Here is a 21,221-nt window from a genome sequence, read left to right as displayed (position 1 = left end):
CCACTCACCCACGGGAAACGGGCAGGCAGGGCGCAGTGCGGATCTGGCTGTGTCCACTCACCCACGGGAGACGGGCAGGCAGGGCGCAGTGCGGATCTGGCTGTGTCCACTCACCCACGGGAGACGGGCAGGCAGGGCGCAGTGTGGATCTGGCTGTGTCCACTCACCCACGGGAGACGGGCAGGCAAGTCGCAGTGTGGATCTGGCTGTGTCCACTCACCCACGGGAGACGGGCAGAAAGGGCGCTGTGTGGATCTGGCTATGTCCACTGACCCACGGCACATGGGAAGGCAGGGCGCAGTGCGGATCTGGCTGTGTCCAATCACCCACGGCAGACGGACAGGCAGGGCGCAGTGCGGATCTGGCTGTGTCCACTCACCCACGGCAGACGGTCAGGCAGGGCGTAGTGCGGATATGGCTGTGTCCACTCACCCACGGGAGACGGCCAGGCAAGGCGCACTGAGGATCTGGCTGTGTCCACTCACCCACGGGAGAGAAGCAGGCAGGGCGCAGTGCGGATCTGGCTGTGTCCACTCACCCACGGGAGACGGGCAGAGAGGGTGCTGTGTGGATCTGGCTATGTCCACTGACCCACGGCAGACGGGCAGGCAGGGCGCAGTGCGGATCTGGCTGTGTCCACTCACCCACGGGAGACGGGCAGGCAGGGCGCAGTGCGGATCTGGCTGTGTCCACTCACCCATGGCAGACGGGCAGGCAGGGCGCAGTGTGGTTCTGGCTGTGTCCACTCACCCACGGGAGACGGGCAATCAAGTCGCAGTGCGGATCTGGCTGTGTCCACTCACCCACTGGAGACGGGCAGGCAAGGCGCAGTGTGGATCTGGCTGTGTCCACTCACCCACGGGAGACGGGCAGAGAGTGTGCTGTGTGGATCTGGCTATGTCCACTGACCCACAGCAGACGGGCAGGCAGGGCGTAGTGCGGATCTGGCTGTGTCCCCTCACCTACAGCAGACGGTCAGGCAGGGCGCAGTGCGGATCTGGCTGTGTCCACTCGCCCACGGGAGACGGGCAGGAAGGGCGCAGTGCGGATCTGGCTGTGTCCACTCACCCAAGGCAGACGGGCAGGCAGGGTGCAGTGAGGATCTGCCTGTGTCCCCTCACCCACGGCAGACGGTCAGGCAGGGCGCAGTGCGGATCTTGCTGTGTCCACTCACCCACGATAGACGGGCAGGCAGGGCGCTGTGCGGATCTGGCTGTGTCCACTCACCCACGGCAGAAGGTCAGGCAGGGCGCAGTGCGGATCTGGCTGTGTCCATTCACCCACGGGAGACGGGCAGGCAGGGCGCAGTGCGGATCTGGCTGTGTCCACTCACCCACGGGAGACGGGCAGGCAAGGCGCACTGAGGATCTGCCTGTGTCCACTCACCCATGGCTGACGGGCAGGCAGTGCGCACTTCGGATCTGGCTATGACCACTCACCAACGGGAGATGGGTAGGCAAAGCGTACTGTGGATCTGTGTGTCCACTCACCCACGGGAGACGGGCAGAGAGGTTGCCGTGTGGATCTGGCTATGTCCACTGACCCACGGCAGACGGGTAGGCAGGGTGCAGTGAGGATCTGGCTGTGTCCCCTCACCCACGGCAGACGGTCAGGCAGGGCGCAGTGCTGATCTGGCTGTGTCCACTCACCCACGGGAGACGGGTAGGCAAGGCGCACTGTGGATCTGGCTGTGTCCACTCACCCACGGGAGACGGGCAGAGTGGGTGCTGTGTGGATTTGGCTATGTCCACTGACCCACGACAGACGGGCAGGCAGGGTGCAGTGCGGATCTGGCTGTGTCCAATCACCAACAGCGAACGGTCAGGCAGGGCGCAGTGCGGATCTGGCTGTGTCCACTCACCAACGGGAGACGGGTAGACAAGGCGCAGTGTTGATCTGGTTGTGTCCACTCACCCACGGGAGACGGGCAGAGAGGGTGCTGTGTGGATCTGGCTATGTCCACTGACCCACGGCAGAGGGGCAGGCAGGGCGCAGAGTGGATCTGGCTGTGTCCACTCACCAACGACAGACGGGCAGGCAGGGCGCAGTACGGATCTGGCTGTGTCCACTCACCCACGGGAGACGGGCAGTCAAGGCGCAGTGTTGATCTGGCAGTGTCCACTCACCCACGGGATATGGGCAGAGAGGGTGCTGTGTGGATCTGGCAATGTCCACTGACCCACGGCAGATGGGCAGGCAGGGCGCAGTGAGGATCTGGCTGTGTCCAATCACCCACGGCAGACGGGAAGGCAGGGCGCAGTGCAGATCTGGCAGTGTCCACTCACCCACGGGAGAGGCGTAGAGAGGGTGCTGTGTGGATCTGGCTTTGTCCACTGACCCACGGCAGACGGGCAGGCAGGGCGCAGTACGGATCTGGCTGTGTCCACTCACCCACGGGATACGGGCAGGTAAGGCGCAGTGTGGATCTGGCTGTGTTCACTCACCAACGGGATACGGGCAGAGAGGGTGCTGTGTGGATCTGGCTATGTACACTGACCCACGGCAGACGGGCAAGCAGGGCGGTGTGCGGATCTGGCTATGTACACTGACCCACGGCAGACGGGCAGGCTGGGCGCAGTGCGGATCTGGCTGTGTCCACTCACCCACAGCAGACGTTCAGGAAGGGCGCAGTGCGGATCTGGCTGTGTCCACTCACCCATGGGTGACGGGCAGGCAGGGCGCAGTGCGGATCTGACTGTGTCTACACACTCACGGCAGACGAATAGGCAGGGCGCACTGCGGATCTGGCTGTGTCCACTCACCCACGGGAGACGGGCAGTCAAGGCGCAGTGTGGATCTGGCTGTGTCCACTCACCCACGGGAGACGTGCAGAGAGGGTGCTGTGTTGATCTGGCTATGTACACTGACCCATGGCAGACGTGCCGGCAGGGCGCAGTGCGGATCTGGCTGTGTCCACTCACCCACGGCAGACGGGCAGGCAGGGGGCAGTGCGGATCTGGCTGTGTCCAATCACCCACGGCAGACGGGCAGGCAGGGCGCAGTGAGGATCTGGCTGTGTCCACTCACCCACGGCAAACGGTCAGGCAGGGCGCAGTGCGGATCTGGCTGTGTCCACTCACCCATGGGAGAAGGGTAGTCAAGGCGCAGTGTGGATCTGTCTGTGTCCACTGACCCACGCAGACGGGTAGGCAGGGCGCAGTGCGGATCTGGCTGTGTCCACACACCCACAGCAGACGTTCAGGAAGGGCGCTTTGCGGATCTGGCTGTGTCCACTCACCCATGGGTGACGGGCAGGCAGGGCGCAGTGCGGATCTGACTGTGTCTACTCACTCACGGCAGACGAATAGACAGGGCGCACTGCGGATCTGGCTGTGTCCACTCACCCACGGGAGACGGGCAGGCAAGGCGCAGTGTGGATCTGGCTGTGTCCACTCACCCACGGGAGACGTGCAGAGAGGGTGCTGTGTTGATCTGGCTATGTACACTGACCCATGGCAGACGTGCCGGCAGGGCGCAGTGCGGATCTGGCTGTGTCCACTCACCCACGGCAGACGGGCAGGCAGGGGGCAGTGCGGATCTGGCTGTGTCCAATCACCCACGGCAGACGGGCAGGCAGGGCGCAGTGAGGATCTGGCTGTGTCCACTCACCCACGGCAAACGGTCAGGCAGGGCGCAGTGCGGATCTGGCTGTGTCCACTCACCCACGGGAGATGGGTAGGCAAGGCGCCGTGTGGATCTGGCTGTGTCCAATCACCCACGGGAGACGGGCAGAGAGGGTGCTGTGTGGATTTGCCTATGTCCACTGACCCACGGAAGACGGGCAGGCAGGGCGCAGTGCGGATCTGGCTGTGTCCACTCACCCATGACAGACGTTCAGGAAGGGCGCAGTGCAGATCTGGCTGTGTCCACTCACCCATGGGTGACGGGCAGGCAGGGCACAGTGCGGGTCTGGCTGTGTCTACTCACCCACGGCAGACGAATAGGCAGGGCGCAGTGCGGATCTGGCTGTGTCCACTCACCCACGGCAGACGGTCAGGCAGGGCGCAGTGCGGATCTGGCTGTGTCCACTCACCCACGGGAGATGGGTAGGCAAGGCGCCGTGTGGATCTGGCTGTGTCCACTAACCCACGGGAGACGGGCAGAGAGGGTGCTGTGTGGATCTGGCTATGTCCACTGACCCACGGCAGACGGGCAGGCAGGGCTCAGTGCGGATCTGGCTGTGTCCACTCACCCACGGGAGACGGGCAGGCAGGGCGCAGTGCGGATCTGGCTGTGTCCACTCACCCACGGGAGACGGGCAGGCAGGGCGCAGTGCGGATCTGGCTGTGTCCACTCACCCACGGGAGACGGGCAGGCAGGGCGCAGTGTGGATCTGGCTGTGTCCACTCACCCACGGGAGACGGGCAAGCAAGTCGCAGTGTGGATCTGGCTGTGTGCACTCACCCACGGGAGACGGGCAGAAAGGGCGCTGTGTGGATCTGGCTATGTCCACTGACCCACGGCACATGGGAAGGCAGGGCGCAGTGCGGATCTGGCTGTGTCCAATCACCCACGGCAGACGGGCAGGCAGGGCGCAGTGCGGATCTGGCTGTGTCCACTCACCCACGGCAGACGGTCAGGCAGGGCGCAGTGCGGATATGGCTGTGTCCACTCACCCACGGGAGACGGCCAGGCAAGGCGCACTGAGGATCTGGCTGTGTCCACTCACCCACGGCAGAGAAGCAGGCAGGGCGCAGTGCGGATCTGGCTGTGTCCACTCACCCACGGGAGACGGGCAGAGAGGGTGCTGTGTGGATCTGGCTATGTCCACTGACCCACGGCAGACGGGCAGGCAGGGCGCAGTGCGGATCTGGCTGTGTCCACTCACCCACGGGAGACGGGCAGGCAGGGCGCAGTGCGGATCTGGCTGTGTCCACTCACCCATGGCAGACGGGCAGGCAGGGCGCAGTGTGGTTCTGGCTGTGTCCACTCACCCACGGGAGACGGGCAGCCAAGTCGCAGTGCGGATCTGGCTGTGTCCACTCACCTACTGGAGACGGGCAGGCAAGGCGCAGTGTGGATCTGGCTGTGTCCACTCACCCACAAGAGACGGGCAGAGAGTGTGCTGTGTAGATCTGGCTATGTCCACTGACCCACAGCAGACGGGCAGGCAGGGCGTAGTGATGATCTGGCTGTGTCCACTCACCAACGACAGACGGGCAGGCAGGGCGCAGTACGGATCTGGCTGTGTCCACTCACCCACGGGAGACGGGCAGGCAAGGCGCAGTGTTGATCTGGCAGTGTCCACTCACCCACAGGAGACGGGCAGGCATGGCGCAGTGCGGATCTGGCTATGTCCACTCTTTCACTGGAGACGGGCAGGCAGGGCGCACTGCGGATCTGACTGTGTTCACTCACACACGGCAGACAGGCAGGGAGGGCGCAGTGCGGATCTGCCTGTGTCCACTCACCCATGGGAGACTGGCAGGCAAGGCGCAGTGCGGATCTGGCTGTGTCCACTCACCCACGGCAGACGGTCAGGCAGGGCGCAGTGCGGATCTGGCGGTGTCCACTCACCCACGGGAGATGGGCAGGCAGGGCGCAGTGCGGATCTGGCTATGTCCACTCTTTCACTGGAGACGGGCAGGCAGGGCGCAGTGAGGATCTGACTGTGTCCACTCACACACGGCAGACAGGCAGGGAGGGCGCAGGGCGGATCTGCCTGTGTCCACTCACCCATGGGTGACGGGCAGGCAGGGCGCAGTGCGGATCTGACTGTGTCTACTCACTCATGGCAGACGGTCAGGCAGGGCGCAGTGCGGATCTGGCTGTGTCCACTCACCCACGGGAGATGGGTAGGCAAGGCGCCGTGTGGATCTGGCTGTGTCCACTAACCCAAGGGAGACGGGCAGAGAGGGTGCTGTGTGGATCTGGCTATGTCCACTGACCCACGGCAGACGGGCAGGCAGGGCGCAGTGCGGATCTGGCTGTGTCCACTCACCCACGGGAGACGGGCAGGCAGGGCGCAGTGCGCATCTGGCTGTGTCCACTCACCCACGGGAGACGGGCAGGCAGGGCGCAGTGCGGATCTGGCTGTGTCCACTCACCCACGGGAGACGGGCAGGCAGGGCGCAGTGTGGATCTGGCTGTGTCCACTCACCCACGGGAGACGGGCAGGCAAGTCGCAGTGTGGATCTGGCTGTGTCCACTCACCCACGGGAGACGGGCAGAAAGGGCGCAGTGTGGATCTGGCTATGTCCACTGACCCACGGCACATGGGAAGGCAGGGCGCAGTGCGGATATGGCTGTGTCCAATCACCCACGGCAGACGGGCAGGCAGGGCGCAGTGCGGATCTGGCTGTGTCCACTCACCCACGGCAGACGGTCAGGCAGGGCGCAGTGCGGATATGGCTGTGTCCACTCACCCACGGGAGACGGCCAGGCAAGGCGCACTGAGGATCTGGCTGTGTCCACTCACCCACGGCAGAGAAGCAGGCAGGGCGCACTGCGGATCTGGCTGTGTCCACTCACCCACGGGAGACGGGCAGAGAGGGTGCTGTGTGGATCTGGATATGTCCACTGACCCACGGCAGACGGGCAGGCAGGGCGCAGTGAGGATCTGGCTATGTCCACTCACCCACGGGAGACGGGCAGGCAGGGCGCAGTGCGGATCTGGCTGTGTCCACTCACCCATGGCAGACAGGCAGGCAGGGCACAGTGTGGTTCTGGCTGTGTCCACTCACCCACGGGAGACGGGCAGGCTAGTCGCAGTGCGGATCTGGCTGTGTCCACTCACCCACTGGAGACGGGGAGGCAAGGCGCAGTGTGGATCTGGCTGTGTCCACTCACCCACGGGAGACGGGCAGAGAGTGTGCTGTGTGGATCTGGCTATGTCCACTGACCCAAAGCAGACGGGCAGGCAGGGCGTAGTGCGGATCTGGCTGTGTCCCCTCACATACAGCAGACGGTCAGGCAGGGCGAAGTGCGGATCTGGCTGTGTCCACTCGCCCACGGGAGACGGACAGGCAGGGCGCAGTGCGGATCTGGCTGTGTCCACTCACCCACGGCAGACGGGCAGGCAGGGCGCAGTGCGGATCTGGCTGTGTCCACTCACCCACGGCAGACGGTCAGGCAGGGCGCAGTGCGGATCTGGCTGTGTCCACTCACCCATGGGAGATGGGCAGGCAGGGCGCTGTGCGGATCTGGCTGTGTCCACTCACCCACGCCAGAAGGTCAGGCAGGGCGCAGTGTGGATGTGGCTGTGTCCACTCACCAACGGGAGACGGGCAGGCAGGGCGCTGTGCGGATATGGCTGTGTCCACTCACCCACGGGAGACGGGCAGGCAAGGCGCACGGAGGATCTGGCTGTGTCCACTCACCCACGGCTGACGGGCAGGCAGGGCGCACTTCGGATCTGGCTATGACCACTCACCAACGGGAGACGGGTAGGCAAAGCGTACTGTGGATCTGTGTGTCCACTCACCCACGGGAGACCGGCAGAGAGGTTGCCGTGTGGATCTGGCTATGTCCACTGACCCACGGCAGACGGGTAGGCAGGGTGCAGTGAGGATCTGGCTGTGTCCCCTCACCCACGGCAGACGGTCAGGAAGGGCGCAGTGCTGATCTGGCTGTGTCCACTCACCCACGGGAGACGGGTAGGCAAGGCGCACTGTGGATCTGGCTGTGTCCACTCACCCACGGGAGACGGGCAGAGTGGGTGCTGTGTGGATTTGGGTATGTCCACTGACCCACGACAGACGGGCAGGCAGGGTGCAGTGCGGATCTGGCTGTGTCCAATCACCAACGGCGAACGGTCAGGCAGGGCGCAGTGCGGATCTGGCTGTGTCCACTCACCAACGGGAGACGGGTAGGCAAGGCGCAGTGTTGATCTGGCTGTGTCCACTCACACACGGGAGACGGGCAGAGAGGGTGCTGTGTGGATCTGGCTATGTCCACTGACCCACGGCAGAGGGGCAGGCAGGGCGCAGTGTGGATCTGGCTGTGTCCACTCACCAACGACAGACGGGCAGCCAGGGTGCAGTGCGGATCTGGCTGTGTCCACTCACCCACGAGAGACGGGCAGGCAAGGCGAAGTGTTGATCTGGCAGTGTCCACTCACCCACAAGATATGGGCAGAAAGGGTGCTGTGTGGATCTGGCTATGTCCACTGACCCACGGCAGATGGGCAGGCAGGGCACAGTGAGGATCTGGCTGTGACCAATCACCCACGGCAGATGGGCAGGCAATGTCCACTGTGGATCTTGCTGTGAACACACACCCACGGGAGACGGGCAGAGAGGGTGCTGTGTGGATCTAGCTATGTCCACTAACCCACGGCAGACGGGCAGGCAGGGCACAGTGCGGATCTGGCTGTGTTAACTCTCCCACGGCAGACGGGCAGGCAGGGCGCAGTGCGGATTTGGTGTGTCCACTCACCCACGGGAGACGGGTAGGCAAAGCGTAGTGTGGATCTGGCTGTGTTAACTCACCCACGGCAGACGGGCAGGCAGGGCGCAGTGCGGATCTGGCTGTGTCCACTCACCCACGGGAGACGGGCAGGCAAGGCGCAGTGTGGATCTGGCTGTGTCCACTCACCCACGGGAGACGGGCAGAGAGGGTGCTGTGTGGTTCTGGCTTTGTCCACTGACCCACGGCAGACGGGCAGGCAGGGCGCAGTGCGGATCTGGCTGTGTCCAGTCACCCACTGCAGACGGGAAGGCAGGGCGCAGTGCAGATCTGGCTGTGTCCACTCACCCACGGGAGACGGGCAGAGACGGGGCTGTGTGGATCTGGCTATGTACACTGACCCACGGCAGACGGTCAGGCAGGGCGCAGTGCGGATCTGACTGTGTCCACTCACCCACGGCAGAAGGTCAGGCAGTGCGCAGTGCGGATCTGGCTGTGTCCACTCACCCACGGGAGACAGGTAGGCAAGGCGCAGTGTGGATCTGGCTGTGTCCACTCACCCACGGGAGACGGGCAGAGAGGGTGCTGTCCGGATCTGGCTATGTACACTGACCCACGGCAGACGGGCAGGCAGGGCGCAGTGCGGATGTGGCTGTGTCCAATCACCACGGGAGATGGGTAGGCAAGGCGAGTGTGGATCTGGCTGTGTCCACTCACCCACGGGAGACGGGCAGAGAGGGTGCTGGGTTGATCTGGCTGTGTCCACACACCCACGGGAGACGGGCAGGCAAGGCGCAGTGTGGATATTGCTGTGTCCACTCACCCACGTCAGACGGGCAGAGAGGGTGCTGTGTGGATCTGGCTATGTCCACTGACCCACGGCAGATGGGCAGGCAGGGCGCAGTGTGGATCTGGCTGTGTCCACTCACCCACGACAGACGGGCAGGCAGGGCGCAGTGCGGATCTGGCTGTGTCCACTAACCCACGGCAGACGGGCAGGCAGTGCGCAGTGCGGATCTGGCTGTGTCCACTCACTCATGGGAGACGGGCAGGCTTGGCGCGGTGTGGATCTGGCTGTGTCCACACTCCCACGGGAGACGGGCAGGCAAGGCGCACTGTGGATCTGGCTGTGTCCACTCACCCACGGCAGACGGGCAGGCAGGGCGCAGTGCGGATCTGGCTGTTTCCACTCACCCACGGGAGACGGGCAGAGAGGGTGCTATGTGGATCTAGCTATGTCCACTGACCCACGGCACACGGGCAGGCAGGGCGCAGTGCGGATCTGGCTGTGTCCCCTCACCCACGGCAGACGGTCAGGCAGGGTGCAGTGTGGAATTGGCTGTGTCCACTCACCCACGGGGGACAAGTAGCAAGGCACAGTGTGGATCTGGCTGTGTCCACTCACCCACGGGAGACGGGCAGAGAGGGTCCTGTGAGGATCTGGTTATGTCCACTGACCCACGGCAGACTGCAAGCAGGGCGCAGGCGGATGTGGCTGTGTCCACTCACCCACGGCAGACGGGCAGGCAGGGCGCAGTGCGGATCTGGCTGTGTCCACTCACCCACGGAAGACGGGCAGGCAGAGCGCAGTGCGGATCTGGCTGTGTCCAAACACCCACGGCAGACGGGCAGGCAGGGCGCAGTGCGGATCTGGCTGTGTCCACTCACCCACGGGAGACGGGCAGGCAGGGCGCAGTGTGGATCTGGCTGTGTCCACTCACACACGGTAGACGGGCAGAGAGGGTTCTGTGTGGATCTGGCTATGTACACTGAACCACGGCAGACGGCCAGGCAGAGCGCTGTGCGGATCTGGCTATGTCCACTCACCCACGGCAGACGGTCAGGAAGGGTGCAGTGCGGATCTGGCTGTGTCCACTCACCCACGGCAGACGGGCAGGCAGGGCACAGTGCGGATCTGGCTGTGTCCACTCACCCACGGGAGACGGGTAGGCAAGGCGCAGTGTGGATCTGGCTGTGTCCACTCAGCCACGGGAGACGGGCAGAGAGGGTGCTGTGTGGATCTGGCTATGTCCACTGACCCACGACAGACGGGCAGGCAGGGTGCAGTGCGGATCTGGCTGTGTCCACTCACCCACGGGAGACGGGCAGAGAGGGTGCTGTGTGGATCTGGCAATTTCTACTGACCCACGCCAGACGGGCAGGAAGGGCGCAGTGCGGATCTGGCTGTGTCCACTCACCCACGGCAGATGGTCAGGCAGGGCGCAGTGCGGATCTGGCTGTGTCCACTCACCAACGGGAGACGGGCAGGCAGTGCGCAGTGCGGATCTGGCTGTGTCCACTCACCCACGGAAGACGGGCAGGCAGGGCGCAGTGCGGATCCGGCTGTGTCCACTCTCCCACGGCAGATGGGCAGGCAGGGCGCAGTGCGGATCTGTCTGTGTCCACTCACCCACGGGAGACGGGCAGAGAGTGTGCTGTGTGGATCTGGCTATGTCCACTGACCCACGGCAGACGGGCAGACAGGGCGCAGTGCGGATCTGGCTGTGTCCACTCACCCACGGGAGACGGGCAGAGAGGGTGCTGTGTGGATCTGGCTATGTCCACTGACCCACGGCAGACGGGCCGACAGAGTGCAGTGCGGATCTGGCTGTGTCCACTCACCCACGGGAGACAGGCAGGCAAGGCGCAGTGTGGATCTGGCTGTGTCAACTCACCCACGGGAGATGGGCAGAGAGGGTGCCGTGTGGATCTGGCTATGTCCACTGACCCACGGCATACGGGCAAGCAGGGCGCAGTGCGGATCGGGCTTTCTCCTCTCACCCACGGCAGACGTTCAGACAGGGCGCAGTGAGGATCTGGCTTTGTCCTCTCACCCACGGGAGACGGGCAGGCAGGGCGAAGTGCGGATCTGGCTGTGTCCACTCACCCACCGCAGTCGGGCAGGCAGGGCGCAGTACGGATTTGACTGTGTCCACTCACCCACGGGAGACGGGCAGAAAGGGCGCTGTGTGGATCTGGCTATGTCCACTGACCCACGGCAGACGGGCAGGCAGGGCGCAGTGTGGATCTGGCTGTGTCCACTCACCCACGGCAGACAGTCAGGCAGGGCGCAGTGCGGATCTTGCTGTGTCCACTAACCCACGGGAGACGGGTAGGCAAGGCGCAGTGTGGATCTGTCTGTGTCCACTCACCCACGGGAGACGGGTAGGCAAGGCGCAGTGTGTATCTGGCTGTTTCCAATCACCCACGGGAGACGGGGAGAGAGGGTGCTGTGTGGATCTGGCTATGTCCACTGACCCACGGCAGACGGGCAGGCAGGGCGCAGTGCGGATCTGGATGTGTCCGCTCAACCACGGCAGATGGTCAGGCAGAGCGCAATCTGGATCTGGCAGTGTCCACTCACCCACGGGAGACGGGCAGGCAGGGCGCAGTGCGGATTTGGCTGTGTCCACTCACCCACTCGAGACGGGCAGGCAGGGCGCAGTGCGGATCTGGCTGTGTCCACTCACCCACGGGAGACGGGCAGGAAGGGCGCAGTGCGGATCTGGCTGTGTCCAATCACCCACGGCAGACGGGCAGGCAGGGCGCAGTGCGGATATGGCTGTGTCCACTCACCCACGGGAGACGGGCAGGTAAGGCGCATTGTGGATCTGGCTGTGTCCACTCACCCACGGCAGACTGGCAGGCAGGGCGCAGTGCGGACCTGGCTGTTTCCACTCACCCACGGGAGACGGGTATGCAAAGCGCAGTGTGGATCTGGCTGTGTCCACTCACCCACGGGAGACGGGCAGGCAAGGCGCAGTGTGGATCTTGCTGTGTCCACTCACCCACGGGAGACAGGCAGAGAGGGTGCTGTGTGGATCTGGCTATGTCCACTGACCCACGGCAGATGGGCAGGCAGGGCGCAGTGCGGATCTGGCTGTGTCCAATCACCCACGGCAGACGGGCAGGCAGGGCGCACTGCGGATCTGGCTGTGTCCACTCACCCATGGGAGACGGGCAGGCAAGCCGCAGTGTGAATCTGGCTGTGTCCACTCACCGACGGGAGACGGGCAAAGAGGGTGCTGTGTGGATCTGGCTATGTACACTGACCCACGGCAGACGGGCAGGCAGGGCGGTGTGCGGATCTGGCTGTGTTAACTCACCCACGGCAGACGGGCATGCAGGGCGCAGTGCGGATCTGGCTCTGTCTACTCACCCACGGGAGACGGGCAGGCAAGGCGCAGTGCGGATCTGGCTCTGTCCACTCTCCCACAAGAGTCGGGCAGGCAGGGCGCAGTGCGGATCTGGCTGTGTCCACTCACACACAGCAGACAGGCAGGCAGGGCGCAGTGCTGATCTGGCTGTGTCCACTCACCCATGGGAGACGGGCAGGCAAGCCGCAGTGTGAATCTGGCTGTGTCCACTCACCGACGGGAGACGGGCAAAGAGGGTGCTGTGTGGATCTGGCTATGTCCATTGACCCACGGTAGACGGGCAGGCAGGGCGCAGTGCGGATCTCGCTGTGTCCACTCACCCATGACACACGGGCAGGCAGGGCGCAGTGGAGCTCTGGCTGTGTACATTCACCCACCGGAGACGGGCAGGCAAGGCGCAGTGTGGATCTGGCTGTGTCCACTCACCCACGGGAGACGGGCAGAGAGGGTGCTGTGTGGATCTGGCTATGTCCACTGACCCATGGCAGACGGGCAGGCAGGGCGCAGTGCAGATCTGGCTGTGTCCACTCACCAACGGCAGACGGTCATGCAGGGCGCAGTGCGGAACTGGCTGTGTCCACTCACCCACGGGAGACGGGCAGGCAAGGCGCAGTGTGGATCTGGCTTTGTCCAATCACCCACGGGAGACGGGTAGAGAGGGTGCTGTGTGGATCTGGCTATGTACACTGACCCACGGCAGACGGGCAGGCAGGGCGCAGTGCGCATCTGGCTGTGTCCACTCACCCACGGCAGCTGGTCAGGCAGGGAGCAGTGCGGATCTGGCGGTGTCCACTCACCCACGGGAGACGGGCAGGCAGGGCGCAGTGCGTATCTGGCTGTGTCCACTCTCCCACGGGAGACGGGCAGGCAGGGCGCAGTGCGGATCTATCTGTGTCCACTCACCCATGGGAGACGGGCAGAGAGGGTGTTATGTGGATCTGGCTATGTCCACTGACTCACGGCAGACGGGCAGGCAGGGCGCAGTGCGGATCTGGCTGTGTCCACTCACCCAAGACAGACGGGCAGGCAGGGCGCAGTACAGATCTGGCTATGTCCACTCACCCATCGGAGACGGGCAGGCAAGGCGCAGTGTGGATCTGGCTGTGTACACTCACCCACGGGAGACGGGCAGAGAGGGTGCTGTGTGGATCTTGTTATGTCCACTGACCCACGGCAGACGGGCAAGGAGGGCGCAGTGCGGATCTCGCTGTGTCCACTCTCCCACGGCAGACGGGCAGGCAGGGCGCAGTGCGGATCTGGCTGTTTACACTCACCCACGGGAGACGGGCAGCGAAAGCGCAGTGTGGATCTGGCTGTGTCCACTCACCCATGGCAGACGGACAGAAAGGGTGATGTGTGGATCTGACTATGTACACTGACCGACGGCAGACGGGCAGGCAGGGTGCAGTGCGGATCTGGCTGTGTCCACTCACCCACGACAGACGGTCAGGAAGGGCGCAGTGCGGATCTGGCTGTGTCCACTCACCCACGGGAGACGGCAGGCAGGGCGCAGTGCGGATCTGGCTGTGTCCACTCACCCACGGGAGACGGGCAGGCAGAGCGCAGTGCGGATCTGGCTGTGTCCACTGACCCACGGGAGACGGGAGGAGAGGGTGCTGTGTGGATCTGGCTATGTACACTGACCCACGGCAGACGGCCAGGCAGGGCGCAGTGCGGATCTGGCTGTGTCCACTCACCCACGGGACACGGGCAGAGAGGGTGCTGTGTGGATCTTGTTATGTCCACTGACCCACGGCAGACGGGCAAGGAGGGCGCAGTGCGGATCTCGCTGTGTCCACTCTCCCACGGCACACGGGCAGGCAGGGCGCAGTGCGGATCTGGCTGTTTACACTCACCCACGGGAGACGGGCAGCGAAAGCGCAGTGTGGATCTGGCTGTGTCCACTCACCCATGGCAGACGGACAGAAAGGGTGATGTGTGGATCTGACTATGTACACTGACCGATGGCAGACGGGCAGGCAGGGTGCAGTGCGGATCTGGCTGTGTCCACTCACCCACGACAGACGGTCAGGAAGGGCGCAGTGCGGATCTGGCTGTGTCCACTCACCCACGGGAGACGGCAGGCAGGGCGCAGTGCGGATCTGGCTGTGTCCACTCACCCACGGGAGACGGGCAGGCAGAGCGCAGTGCGGATCTGGCTGTGTCCACTGACCCACGGGAGACGGGAGGAGAGGGTGCTGTGTGGATCTGGCTATGTACACTGACCCACGGCAGACGGCCAGGCAGGGCGCAGTGCGGATCTGGCTGTGTCCACTCACCCACGGGAGACGGGCAGAGAGGGTGCTGTGTGGATCTGGCTATGTACAATGACCCACGGCCATCGTGCAGGCAGGGTGCAGTGCGGATCTGGATGTGTCCACTCACCCATGGGAGACGGGCAGGCAAGCGCAGTGTGGATCTGGCTGTGTCCACTCACCCACGGGAGACGGGCAGAGAGGGTGCTATGTGGATCTGGCTATTTCCACTGACCCACGGCAGACGGGCAGGCAGGGCGCAGTGCGGATCTGGCTGTGTCCACTCACCCACGACAGACGGGCAGGCAAGGCGCAGTGTGGATCTGGCTGTGTACACTCACCGACGGGAGACGGGCAGAAAGGGCGCTGTGTGGATCTGGCTATGTCGACTGACCCACAGCAGACGGGCAGGCAGGGCGCAGTGCGGATCTGGCTGTGTCCACTCACCCACGGCAGTCAGGCAGGCAGGGCGCAGTGGGGATCTGGCTGTGTCCACTCACCCACGGCAGACGGTCAGGCAGGGCGCAGTGCGTATCTGGTTGTGTCCACTCACCCACGGGAGACGGGTAGGCAAGGCGCAGTGTGGATCTGGCTGTGTCCTCTAACCCACGGGAGACGGGCAGAGAGGGTGCTGTGTGGATCTGGCTATGTCCACTGACCCACGGCAGACGGGCAGGCATGGCCCAGTGCGGATCTGGCTGTGTCCAATCACCCACGGCAGACGGGCAGGAATGGCGCAGCGCGGATCTGGCTGTGTCCACTCACCCACGGGAGACGGGCAGGCAAGGCGCACTGTGGATCTGGCTGTGACCACTCACCCACGGGAGACGGGCAGAGAGGGTGCTGTGTGGATCTAGCTATGTCCACTGACCCACGGCAGACGGGCAGGCAGGGCGCAGTGCGGATCTGGCTGTGTCCACTCACCCACGGCAGACGGGAAGGCAGGGCGCAGTGCGGATCTACCTGTGTCCTCTCACCCACGGGAGACGGGTAGAGAGGGTCCTGTTTGGATCTGCCTATGTCCAATGACCCACGGCAGTGCGGATCTGGCTGTGTCCACTCACCCACATCAGACGGGTAGGCAAGGCGCAGTGTGGACCTGGCTGTGTCGACTCACCACGGGAGACGGGCAGAGAGGGTGTCTTTGTGGATCTGGCTATATCCACTGACCCACGGCAGACGCGCAGGCAGGGCGCAATGCGGATCTGGCTGTGTCCACTCACCCTCGGGAGACGGCCAGGCAGGGCGCAGTGCGGATCTGGCTGTGTCCACTCACCCACAGGAGACGGACAGGCAGGGCGCAGTGCGGATCTGGCTGTGTCCACTCACCCACGGGAGACGGGCAGGCAAGGCGCAGTGTGGATGTAGCTGTGTCCACTCACCCACGGGAGACGGACAGAGAGGGTGCTGTGTGGATCTGGCTATGTCCACTGACCCACGGCAGACGGGCAGGCAGGGCGCAGTGCCGATCTGCCTGTGCCCCCTCACCCACGGCAGACGGTCAGGCAGGGCGCATTGCGGATCTGGCTGTGTCCACTCACCCAAGGGAGACGGGCAGGCAAGGCGCAGTGCGGATCTGGCTGTGTCCACTCACCCACGGCAGACGAATAGGCAGGGCGCAGTGCGGATCTGGCTGTGTCCACTCACCCACGGGAGACGGGCTGGCAAGGCGCAGTGTGGATCTGGCTGTGTCCACTCACCCACGGGAGACGGGAGGAGAGGGTGCTGTGTGGATCTGGCTATGTACACTGACCCACGGTAGACGGGCAGGCAGGGCGCAGTGCGGATCTGGCTGTGTCCACTCACCCACGGGAGACGGGCAGAGAGGGTGCTGTGTGGATCTGGCTATGTACACTGACCCACGGCGGACGGGCAGACAGGGCGCAGTGGGGAACTGGCTGTGTCCAATCACCCATGGCAGACGGGCAGGCAGGGCGCAGTGCGGATCTGGCTGTGTCTACCTCCCCACGGGAGACAGGCAGGCAAGGCGCAGTTTGGATCTGACTGTGTACACCCACCGACGGCAGACGGTCAGGCAGGGCGCAGTGCGGAACTGGCGGTGTCCACTCACAAAAGGGAGATGGGCAGGCAGGGCGCAGTGCGGATCTGGCTGTGTCCACTCTCCCACAAGACGGGCAGGCAGGGCGCAGTGCGGATCTGGCTGTGTCCACTCACACACGGCAGACAGGCAGGCAGGGCGCAGTGCGGATCTGGCTGTGTCCACTCACCCATGGGAGACGGGCAGGCAAGGCGCAGTGTGGATCTGGCTGTGTCCACTCACCGACGGGAGACGGGCAGAGAGGGTGCTGTGTGGATCTGGCTATGTCCATTGACCCACGGTAGACGGGCAGGCAGGGCGCAGTGCGGATCTCGCTGTGTCCACTCACCCATGACACACGGGCAGGCAGGGCGCAGTGGAGCTCTGGCTGTGTACATTCACCCACCGGAGACGGGCAGGCAAGGCGCAGTGTGGATCTGGCTGTGTCCACTCACCCACGGGAGACGGGCAGAGAGGGTGCTGTGTGGATCTGGCTATGTCCACTGACCCATGGCAGACGGGCAGGCAGGGCGCAGTGCGGATCTGGCTGTGTCCACTCACCAACGGCAGACGGGCATGCAGGGCGCAGTGCGGAACTGGCTGTGTCCACTCACCCACGGGAGACGGGCAGGCAAGGCGCAGTGTGGATCTGGCTTTGTCCAATCACCCACGGGAGTCGGGTAGAGAGGGTGCTGTGTGGATCTGGCTATGTACACTGACCCACGGCAGACGGGCAGGCAGGGCGCAGTGTGGATCTGGCTGTGTCCACTCACCCACGGCAGCTGGTCAGGCAGGGAGCAGTGCGGATCTGGCGGTGTCCACTCACCCACGGGAGACGGGCAGGCAGGGCGCAGTGCGGATCTGGCTGTGTCCACTCACCCACGGGAGACGGGCAGAGAGGGTGCTATGTGGATCTGGCTATGTCCACTGACCCACGGCCGACGGGCAGGCAGGGCGCAGTGCGGATCTGGCTGTGTACACTCACCCACGGGAGATAGGCAGGCAAGGCGCAGTGTGGATCTGGCTGTGTCTACTCACCCACGGGAGATGGGCAGAGAGGGTACCGTGAGGATCTGGCTATGTCCACTGACCTACGGCAGACGGGCAGGCAGTGCGCAGTGCGGATCTGGCTGTGTCCACTCACCCACGGCAGACGGGGAGGCAGAGTGCAGTACGGATCTGGCTGTGTCCACTCACCCACGGGAGACAGGCAGGCAAGGCGCAGTGTGGATCTGGCTGTGTCAACTCATCCACGGGAGATGGGCAGAGAGGGTGCCGTGTGGATCTGGCTATGTCCACTGACCCACGGCAGACGGGCAAGCAGGGCGCAGTGCGGATCTGGCTGTGTCCACTCACCAACAGCAGACGGTCAGGCACGGCGCAGTGCGGATCTGGCTGTGTTCTCTCACCCACGGGAGACCGGCAGGCAGGGTGCAGTGTGGATCTGGCTGTGTCCACTCACCCACGGGAGACGAGCAGAGAGGGTGCTGTGTGAATCTGGCTATGTACACTGACCCACGGCAGACGGGCAGGCAGGGCGCAGTGCGGATCTGGCTGTGTCCACTCACCCACGGTAGACAGTCAGGAAGGGGGCAGTGCGGATCAGGCTGTGTCCTCTCACCCACGGGAGACGGGCAGGCAGGGCGCAGTGCGGATCTGGCTGTGTCCACTCACCCACGGCACACGGGCAGGCAGGGCGCAGTGCGGATCTGGCTGTGTCCACTCACCCACGGTAGACGGTCATGAAGGGGGCAGTGCGGATCTGGCTGTGTCCTCTCACCCACGGGAGACGGGCAGTCAGGGCGCAGTGCGGATCTGGCTGTGTCCACTCACCCATGGCACACGGGCAGGCAGGGCGCAGTGCGGATCTGGCTGTGTCCACTCACCCACGGGAGACGGGCAGGCAGGGCGCAGTGCGGATCTGGCTGTGTCCACTCACCCATGGGAGACGGGCAGGCAAGGTGCAGTGTGGATCTGGCTGTGTCCACTCACCCACGGGAGACGGGCAGAGAGGGTGCTGTGTGGATCTGGCTATGTACATTGACCCACGGCAGACGGGCAGGCAGGGCGCAGTGTGGATCTGGCTGTGTCCACTCACCAACGGCAGACGGGCAGGCAAGGCGCAGTGTGGATCTGGCTGTGTCCACTCACCCACGGGATACGGGCCTAGAGGGTGCTGTGTGGATCTGGCTATGTCCATTGACCCACGGCAGACGGGCAGGCAGGGCGCACTGCGGATCTGGCTGTGTGTACTCACTCACGGGAGACGGGCAGGCAAGGCACTGTGTGGATCTGGCTGTGTCCACTCACCCACGGGAGACGGGCAGAGAGGGTGCTGTGTGGATCTGGCAATATCCACTGACCCACGGCAGACGGGCAGGCAGGGCGCAGTGCGGATATGGCTGTGTCCACTCACCAACGGCAGACGGTCTGGCAGGGCGCAATGCGGATCTGGCTGTGTCCAATCACCCACGGCAGATGGGCAGGCAGGGCGCAGTGCGGATCTGGCTGTGTCCACTCACCCACGGCAGACGGTCAGGCAGGGCGCAGTGCGGATCTGGCTGTGTCCACTCACCCACGGGAGACGTCTAGGCAAGGCGCAGTGTGGATCTGGCTGTGTCCACTCACCCACGGGAGACGAGCAGAGATGGTGCCGTGTGGATCTGGCTACATCCACTGACCCACGGCAGATGGGCAGGCAGGGCGCAGTGCGGATTTGGCTGTGTCCACTCACCCACGGCAGACGGGCAGGCAGGGCGCAATGCGGATCTGGCTGTGTCCACTCACCCACGGGAGTCGGGCAGGCAAGGCTCAGTGTGGATCTGGCTGTGTCCACTCACCCACGGGAGACGGGCAGAGAGGGTGCTGTGTGGATCTGGCTATGTCCAGTGACCCACGGCAGACGGGCAGGCAGGGCGCAGTGCTGATCTTTCTGTGTCCACTCACCCACGGGAGACGGGCTGGCAAGGCACAGTGTGGATCTGGCTGTTTCCACTCACCCACGGGAGACAGGCAGAGAGGGTGCTGTGGGGATCTGGCTATGTACACTGAACCACGGCAGACGGGCAGGCAGGGCGCAGTGCGGATCTGGCTGTATCCAATCACTCATGGCAGACGGGCAGGCAGGGCGCAGTGCGGATCTGCCTGTGTCCACTCACCCACGGCAGACGGTCAGGCAGGGCACAGTGCGGATCTGGCTGTGTCCACTCACCCACGGGAGACGGGTAGGCATGGCGCAATATGGATCTGGCTGTGTCCACACACCCACGGGAGACGGGGAGAGAGGGTGCTGTGTGGATCTTGCTATGTACACTGACCCACGGCAGACGGGCAGGCAGGGCGCAGTGCGGATCTGGCTGTGTCCACTCACCCACGAGAGACGGGCAGAGAGGGTGCTGTGTGGATCTGGCTTTGTCCAATCACCCACGGGAGACGGGAGGAGACGGTGCTGTGTGGATCTGGCTGTGTCCCCTCACCCACGGTAGACGGGCAGGCAGGGCGCAGTGCGGATCGGGCTGTGTCCACTCACCCACGGGAGGCGGTCAGGCAAGGCGCAGTGTGGATCTGGCTGTGTCCACTCACCCACGGGAGACGGGCAGAGAGGGTGCTGTGTGGATCTGGCTATGTACATTGACCCACGGCAGACGGGCAGGCAGGGCGCAGTGTGGATCTGGCTGTGTCCTCTCACCAACGGCAGACGGGCAGGCAAGGTGCAGTGCGGATCTGGCTGTGTCCGCTCACCCACGGGATACGGGCCTAGAGGGTGCTGTGTGGATCTGGCTATGTCCATTGACCCACGGCAGACGGGCAGGCAGGGCGCAGTGCGGATCTGGCTGTGTGCACTCACTCACGGGAGACGGGCAGGCAAGGCACTGTGTGGATCTGGCTGTGTCCACTCACCCACGGGAGACGGGCAGAGAGGGTGATGTGTGGATCTGGCAATATCCACTGACCCACGGCAGACGGGCAGGCAAGGCGCAGTACGGATATGGCTGTGTCCACTCACCAACGGCAGACGGTCTGGCAGGGCGCAATGCGGATCTGGCTGTGTCCAATCACCCACGGCAGATGGGCAGGCAGGGCGCAGTGCGGATCTGGCTGTGTCCACTCACCCACGGCAGACGGTCAGGCAGGGCGCAGTGCGGATCTGGCTGTGTCCACTCACCCACGGGAGACGTCTAGGCAAGGCGCAGTGTGGATCTGGCTGTGTCCACTCACCCACGGGAGACGAGCAGAGAGGGTGCCGTGTGGATCTGGCTACATCCACTGACCCACGGCAGACGGGCAGGCAGGGCGCAGTGCTGATCTTTCTGTGTCCACTCACCCACGGGAGACGGGCTGGCAAGGCACAGTGTGGATCTGGCTGTTTCCACTCACCCACGGGAGACAGGCCGAGAGGGTGCTGTGTGGATCTGGCTATGTACA

Source organism: Microcebus murinus, chromosome 22, assembly GCF_040939455.1.
Source record: "Microcebus murinus isolate Inina chromosome 22, M.murinus_Inina_mat1.0, whole genome shotgun sequence".
Lineage (NCBI taxonomy): Eukaryota > Metazoa > Chordata > Mammalia > Primates > Cheirogaleidae > Microcebus > Microcebus murinus.
Note: the sequence above shows the minus strand (reverse complement) of the source record.